The following is an 8,971-nucleotide window of genomic DNA, read 5'->3' as shown; positions in this document are numbered from 1 at the left end:
ACTTAGCACAGTACCTGGCACATAATAAACACTCAATGACTTGACCTGACTCTGGGTCCCATGTAGTCATGACCAAAAGGCAAGATTTCAAAATAGAAGAAGTTTGCCTTCAACTTAAATCAAAAAATATTTATCAAATGCCTACTGTAGCAGGGTGTTGATAGGGAACTTGAATCAAGTGAATTCTCCCCATTCCACTTGATAAAATTAAAGGGAAGGGACCTTTGTTGGGAAGGGGAACCTCGCATGGAGCCAAACATGCATGAATCCCTGATTGGTTCCCATACCTGAGGGATAGCCTGAAAGATGATTGGCCAAGGAGGAAATAAGAAAGACCTTAGTTGGATTATAAAACTATGGAAAGCCAAGATCTTTTGGATGCATCTCTTTTGGGGCCTCTTCCACCATTTCCCATTAGACTTCTAGCAAGAGGTGGGTGTCATGGAGGGGATGGGGGATTTCTCTTCCTCCCAACCCTAAGGGCTAAGCTTAGGTTTAGGCTTGCCTAAGGTAGCCCCTTATATCCCTGGTGTCTTTCTTCTGCCCTTCTATTTCTTTCCCTGAACGTCAGTCAGGAACTATGGATCTTGAGAAATGGACATTTCTAGCTTTGACAATAACCTTGTATCATCACCAGTTGTTAAGCTTGGGTGCCGGCTGCCCAAAAGGAGATGAAAGCATAATAGCACACTTTTTGGAGAAGAGCACCATGACAGGAGAATCCTACAGCTGCAGGACTAAGGAAAAGCATTCTTAGCTGGTCAGGAGATCTGGATCTTGTGAGTTGCTTACAAGTGGGAGAATAATGAGTGTAATGGGCTATTTAAGATGTCTTGTTTCTTTATTTGTTAATACTCTCTTTTATTTCTCTATTTGTTAATGCTTGTCTTTTGTGTCTTAAACATATTCTGTGATGGAGGAAATAAACAACTGTTCTATACCTTGTAACACACCTTGTATATTGAGTGCCTTTAATAGAAGGGACTCTGTTACCCACATTTTGGGGAGATCCTAGGCATAAGTCATACTTAAGTTTTGTTTCCAAGATTTCCCTGGAGTTTAGTTTGGGATGAAGGTAGAGTCAGAGAAGGAAAAGCCTGACCATCTCTTTACACCCCTTTGGAGTCAGACTTCTCATCCTGAGATAAATCCTGGTTCCTTTGAGTGCATTTGTGGGGATAGGCTCTCCTGGGCCTTAGGGTACACTATTGTATGAAAACCATTGTACAAAGAACAGCTGGGAATACAAATGCAGAAATCCTAATGGTCCCTGCCTTCAAAAAAACTTATATTCTACTGGAGTACAACTAAATGAAATACAAGACAGAGTTTGGTTTGTTCAGTCCTATTTCCTTCTTCAGCTTATTTCACAAATTACGAAACTGAAGTAAACAGGGTTAAGTGACTTGCCCAGGGTCACATAGCTCATAAGTGTCCAAGGCCAGATTTGAACTCAAGAAGTTGAGTCCAGGCAGTGGATAGAGCCCTGGCCCTGAAGTCAGGAAGAACTGAGTTCAAATCTGACCTCAGACCAAACACTTGATGCTTACTAGCTGTGTGACCCTGGACAAGTCACTTAACCCGAATTGCCTAAAAAAAAAAAGATAGAAAGAAAGAAAGAAAAAAAAAAAAGAAAGGATATCCAGACAAGATTTTCTAGGAAATTCGAGGAGGGAGAAACCACTTTCTCCTGGGGGAATCAGGGAAGACTTTTAACTGGAGATAGAACTTAAGTTGAGATTTGAATGAAGGGATTTTAACAGGCAGAAATGAGAAGGAAGTGTTTTCCAGACATGATAGATGGCCTGTGTGAATTCAGAGGGGTTAGAACATTCAAGATACATTCAGGGAAGAGTAAAGTCTAGTTGGAGCATGATGAGCATGAAAGTGAGCAGTGAGAAATAAAGTTGGAAAGACAGGACACTTGAGGTTTATATTTTGGCCAATAGGCAATAGGGAACCTGAAGCAAAGTGGATATCACATTAGAATTGCTAGAGTCCCTGGATGACTGCATTCATTAAGCTTATGTCACCGTATTAGCTATGCAGAAAGGGAATAAGGTATCTGAGCTACCCAACCAGTGGCACTTAGCCCATAGATACAGATGCAGCTCTCCCTCCCTCCCCATCCCTCACTACTAAGCCCATGACTTCAGTGGTGGTGCCATGCAGTTTGATTCAACCTCCACTGACTGGCCTCAGAATTAATCAGAGAGATGAAATGGAGCATTATTCAGAATATTAAATTATAATATCTATACTAGATACGTTGCTCATGAGCATCTACTTGTCTTGGCTTCCCTCTCTGTTTATAACCTCACCCCATATTAGAAGATTCAGAAATTTAGCACACTGTGATTACATAGTTAATGGTACATAGCATAAAATGAAAGGAAATTAATCAACCCTCCCTATATAGATATATTTACCTCTAACCATCTCCTAAACCTCCTCCCATTTACCATCCCATATTTTCAGGTATCAGCAGGAAACATTCCCAATCACAAGCACCTGTAGTTCACTAAAAGGAATAAGAGAAAGAGGTGTGTGTCCCTGCCTCAGGATGATATACCATAAATGAGATGATATACATTAAACATAGTTCTCCTCTCAGTTCACTGGCCCCAAAGGATTTACAATAGCTGAAAGATTCAGCAACTTAGAGTCCACTCCCCTTATAGTTCCTACCTCCATCTTTGTTCCAGGATAAAAATCTCTCCTCAAGGTGCAGGTATCCATTTATCTTTCCTGATGGCTGCTCAGTTCTCTGGATGCAATAGACCTGACCAATCCTGATTACCTCAAAGAAGTCCAGAAGTCTGACTCCAAGGTCATCAGAACAAAGAGAACACAGCACACAGATCACATAGCTTTAAAATATCATGTGACTTCTTGCCTGTTGCAAGCCCACACACCCTAAAATCTCTGGGAAAAGAGGAAGGGCAAATGTTCTGTAATGTGCTAGGCTAATGAGAAATCCTACCAGTTTCTGTATCTGTTTTTGTCTTTCTCTCTAGTATCATGTCCCTCCCTCCCCCTGCCCCCCCCCAGCCAGGCCCAGGTAATTAACGATAGGTCAAGGAACTAGGACAATGCAGGGGCACAGGTTTTAGGGATGACAGGGTCAGATTTGTATCAGGAAGATTATTTTGCTGTAGTTCTTTCCATTTCATTTCACCAAGTTCCTACTTTTACCCTCACCCCAACTCTAACTTTGGATACCTTGTACTTTCCCTGGGAAATAATCTGGGCTCCTGACCTTCCCTACCATCTAAATCTTTTACTCCCCTATAGATCCTTCTGTAAACATTCTATGTCCTACCACTTCTGAGAGTTTTCACCCTGAGAAGGGTGTTGCCTTCTTAGGTAACATGTAGATTTTAACAGGGGCCTTCCAGGCACAATATCTTAACCTTAGGAGTAACATTAATAGTGAGAGTTTTGGGCACTTTGAAAGGTTGATGAGTTCAAATGCCTGTTGGATATTTCCATGTGGCTGTCCCATAGGCTTCTCAAGCTCAAATATGTCTATAATAGAACTCCTAAATCCAACCTTTCTCCTGCCTTCCTAGTTTCTATTGAGGGTACCACCATTTTTCTAATCATCCAGGAATTTGGATTAAAAGCCAATGGGTCATCCTTAACTCTTTGTTTTCACTCACCACAGCCTCCATCTTCAATCAGTTGCCAAGATTCTACATTCTCAATATTTTTTGAATCTGTCCTCTTTTCTCAGATTTCACTATAAGTATCATAATCCAGGGTATCATCTCTTCTCTCCTAAGCTATTGAGATAGCCTCCAAATTGGTGTCTCCGTATCCTGTCTCTTTTACACGCCTTTCTTCCCACAGCTGCTAAACACTTCCATTGTGTTCTCAGCAGACCATTATCAGTCAATGCTGAAGTCATTGACTATACATCTCAGGTGGAAATCAGTCCCTCTCTAGCAGAACTTTCAATTGAAGAATAGATTTTGAATACCATTAGGCTCATCTTCTGTGACAAAACACCTGGTGTTAATTCCATTCCAGCTAAGATTTACAAGGCAGGGGGTCCACTGCTCATACAAAAGCTGACTGAAATCTTTCAAGTTATATGGGAAGAGGAGGTTCTCCTGAAGGGCTTCAAGGATGCCTCCATTGTCCATCTCTTTAAAGGAAAGGGAAATAGGCTGTCCTGTGACAATCACAGAGGGGTGTCTCTTAGTCATTGCTAGCAAGATTCTTGCCAGAATCCTTCTTAATAAGCTGATCCTTCACCTGGAAGATGGTCATCTACCTGAGAGCCAAAGTGTCTTCAGAAAGGGATGAGGAATGGTTGATAAGGTGTTTACTGCCACACAATTCCAGGAGAAATGCCAGGAATGGAACAAAGTTCTATATACAACTTTCATCAATCTGACCAAGCCTTTGATGCTATCTGTCGTGAAGGATTGTAGAAATTTGTGACAAAATTTGGTTGCCTGGAGAAGTTCATCAGTATTGTACATCAGTTTCATGATGGCATGCTTACCTGATTTCTAGATAATGACCAATGCTCTTGTACCTTCCCAATTACCAATGGAGTGAAGCAGGGCTATATGCTTGCTACTGTGCTTTTTAGCATGATGTTTTCAGCAATGTTGTCAGATGCCTTCAATGAGGATGAAAATGGCAGAAAGGTCAACTACTGCACTGATGGTAAATTATTTAACCTGAAAAGGCTACAAGCCAAGACTAAAAGTGGAAAGAGTGTTGGTACATGATCTTTTGTCCGCAGATGATTGTGCACTCAGTGCAGCCTCTGAGGCTCTGATTCAACATGGATTGTGCTAATTTTGACCTAACAATTAACACCAAGAAAACAGAGGTTCTCTACCAGCCAGCACCACACCATCTGTATGTGGAACCATCAGTTATAGCAAATGGAGAAATTTTTAATGTTGTGGATAAGTTCACCTACCTTGGCTGTATACTTTCTAGGGATGTACACATGGGTGATGAGGTTAACACATGCATTGCCAGAGCTAGCTCAGTGTTTGGGAGGCTCTGAAGGAAAGTGTGGGAGAGAAGAGGTATTAGACTGCCTACCAAAGTGAAGGTCTACAGAACTGTTGTGCTGACCTCATTGTTGTATGCCTGTGAAACCTGGACTGTATATCAACACCATGCCAGGAAACTGAATTGCTTCCATTTGCATTGTTTTAGGAAGATTCTGAAGATCACCTGGCAAGATAAGATACTGGACACTGAGGTTATTTCTTGAACTGAACTGTCAAGCATTCAAACCCTACTGCAAAAAGCCAATGAGCTAGCCACATTGTTCTAATGCCAAACATATGTTTGCCTAAAAGACTATTTTACAACACATGGAGGTCAGAAGAAGCAATACAAGGACACTCTCAAGGTCTCCCTGAAGAACTTTGGGATTTGACTACATGCCTATATATTTCAAAATGTTTATGTTTGTATTTCTTAGGTTCATAATAAAGATAAAACAAAAAAAAATACCTAGGAGAAGACAAGGAAAATAGCTTAAGTTAGAGATGCCCAACCTTTTGGGAATTGATTTACCGGCTCCCAAAATTGTGGATTTTGCAACAAACTCCCTTACCTTTTTTGAGATCAGAGAATCTTTACCTTTTTTGTGTCATGGACTCCTTTGACAGTCTGGTTAAGCCTATGGACTCCTCAGAATTATGGTTTTAAATGCATAAAATATAATACATAGGATTACAAAGAAAGACAATTTTACTGAAAAATACTTTTATCTAAAATATTATTTTAAAAACAAGTTAATGGACTCTGGATTAAGAACTCTTGCTTTAGAATTAATGTGTTGTAAGACATTAAAACAAATTAGATTTTGCTTAATCTTGTTTTACAAATCCAATATAATTTGATAAGGATTTATTAAGTGCCTACTATGCACAAGATAGGGTTTTAGATATTTGAGATGCAAAACCAAAAGCCAAAACCCCCCAAAATATTTTCTGTCCTTAAGAAGCTTATAAAACTACTGGAGAACCCTTGGAATATTTTGTTGAAACCTATTAAGACACTTATGACTCTTGGGCAACCAAAGTTGAGAATCATTGATCTAAGGTCACTAATACTCTTCTTAGCCAAAGCTTATAAACTATCATTCCAAAGATAGAAAGTCACTATAGAAAAAATCCAAATTTTCTACTACTTTTCTTTGTACATGATGAACATAAATTTTATACTACTTAATGGTGGGCCAGTAAAATCAGTCAGTCAGTGTCAGTCAATAAGTATTTATTAAGTACCTACTATATGGTAGGCGCTGTGCTAAGTGATTAAGGTACAAAGAAAGGCAAAAGATAGTCTCAGCCCAGAGTAGTTCACACTCCAGTGGGGCAGACAAGACACAGCTATAGACAAACAAACTATATGCCTGATAAATAGGAAATACTTAATACAGAGAGGTGATTAGGATTAAGAAAGAGATTGGGAAAGGCCTCCTGTAGAAGATGGGATTTCAGTTTAGATGGAAGGAAGGAAGGAAGGAAGGAAGGAATGAAGCCAGGAGGTGAAATGAGGAAAGAGAGAATTGTGGGCATGGGCCATAGCCATGGGAAAATGCCCAGAGTCAGGAGATGGACTGTCTTGTTTGAGGAACAGCAAAGAAGCCAATGTCACTAGATTGCAGAGTATATGGAGGGTGGGGTAGGGTGTAAGGTGTGGTGGGAATTACATTATGAACTGCTTTGAATGCCAGACATGATTTTGTATTTGATCCTGGAGGTGACTGGAGCCATGGGAGTTTGTTGAGTGGAGGGAAGGGAAAGAGGTAACATGATCAGACCTGTGCTTTAGGAAAATCACTTTAATAGCTGAATGGAGGATGTACTGAGTGGGAAGAGACTTGTTTCAGGCAGGCCAACCACAGGCTATTGCATTAGGAGATGTGCACTTATACCAAGGGTGGTCATGGTGTCAGGGGAGAGAAGGGGACAAACTCAAGAGATGTTAAAAAGGTGAAATCAACAGGTTTTAGCAACAGAGCAGATATGAGCAGTGAGAGATAGTAAGGAGTCGAGAATGACATCTAGGTTTTGAGCCTTGAGGACTGGGAGGATTATATAATAGGTAAGTTTGGAAGTGGGGGAGAGCTTTGAGGGAAAAATGAGTTCAGTTTCAGACATGTTGAGTTTGAGATGTTTATAGGACATCCAGTTTGAGATGTCTAATAGGCAATTGCAGATGTGAGACTGAAGGTCAGCATAGATGTTAGGGTTGGATAAGTAGATTTGAGAATCATCAACATAAAAATGATCATTGAATCCATGAGAGCTGATGAGCTCATTAAACAAAATAATATGAACAAAGAAAGGAAGAGGGTCCAGGACAGAACCCTTGGGACATCCACAGTCATTAGCTGTGACCTAGATGAAGATCCAACAAAGCAGACTGAAAAAGAGTGATCAGACGGGTAGGAAGAGAACCAGAAGGGAAGAGAGTATCAAGGAGAAAAGGGTCATCGCCAGTGTCAATGGGTCCTTTCTTGACAAAGTCATCTTGTAAAGCTTTCATGACCTAAAGCTTTCATAGAACTATAACCTCTATGTAGTACCAATTGCTTTCTGATACCAAGTGTGGGATCAGTTGAAGGTCCAGAACAATATTTTATTACATAACCCCAATTTCATCATAAGAGCGATGGTCATCAGAAACCATTGTCCCAACAGTAGGGTGACTTCTCAGGACTTGAGTCCTTTAGCATTACTGCTTCAATTCGTGGATTGTATTAGTTTTTCAAATCCTTAATTGGTCATTATCTCTCTCCTCCAGTCCCATAGACAACTAAGAGGCCAAGGATCTAAATGAAACAAAGATCACATACATTACTGGCATGCTGTCTGGTACAAGTCCCAAAGTCTCAGCAACACTTCAATTTGTTTATGACCTAGATCCCCGAGTATCATATAAACCTTTACTCCTTCCTTAGTGTGATGGGACTTAGTGCACTTCCTGACACAGCTTCCCTTACTTCCTCCCCCTATGTAACCTGATTAGCCCCAGTTTCCTGTCCTAAAGGCAAAAAGGTCCAACTCTCAGACTTGGTGGGTGCCTGAGACCATCTTGTGGAGAGTCACTGTACCCTAATGACATCCTGACCAGATGAGTTTCCACTTGGAGATGGGGGTTGGGGGCGGGGGGGAGGGGGGGAGGAGAAACATCCAGGAACGAAAAGTGCCAGTGTATCCTTGCTGTATATCTTTGCTACATTTAGCAAAGTATTCTTCCTTTGTTCAATGACACATAAGTACCTCATTTCTAACATCAAATCTGAATGAAGAGAGTACCAGGGGTTAGAGCCTCACCTACAACACCACACAGGTTTGGCCTTCAAAAACATAGCCTTCAAGACAAAAGCATCAGCATTCACATTAACTTTCCCTAGCCAATTATGTTATGAAGAATTCATAACTAGCCAATATTGTTACCTCTCTCTGACAGACTGCATCTAACTTGCACTAGTCAAAATGTCACTGGCTTTTTGTCAGTCCACACTTGAAATTTGGTTTCATATACACAGTTTTGGAATTTTTCAATGATGGCCCATTTCAAAGCTAAGAACTCCAATTTATTTATAGGATAGTGAGTTTCACTGTCACTAAGCCCTTTACTGGCAAAGTTAAATGGTTTCTGATGACCATCACTCTTATGATGAGATTGCTCTAAAGCCATTCAGATTACAAAAGCATTGTTTGGATCTGTATATGCCAACACCAGTTCATGCAGTGAAGCAATTCATCAAATCTTTAAAGCTTGTTCACATTTATCTATTAAATAATCTTCAGATGACTTCAAAAGGGTTTAGAATGTACTGAAAAAAATGTTTCTACCTATATCTAAAATCTGCTTTATCTGATTTCCTATTTGTTTACTGCCTATTCTAATCTAAGTGATGACCATGACTTAAGGTATAAAGTTGCTTCTTCCTGTATTAGAAATAGAAGGGGCT

This window comes from Vombatus ursinus, unplaced genomic scaffold (assembly GCF_900497805.2).
Source record: "Vombatus ursinus unplaced genomic scaffold, bare-nosed wombat genome assembly UNPS02014941.1, whole genome shotgun sequence".
NCBI lineage: Eukaryota > Metazoa > Chordata > Mammalia > Diprotodontia > Vombatidae > Vombatus > Vombatus ursinus.
This window is presented reverse-complemented; position numbering follows the sequence as displayed.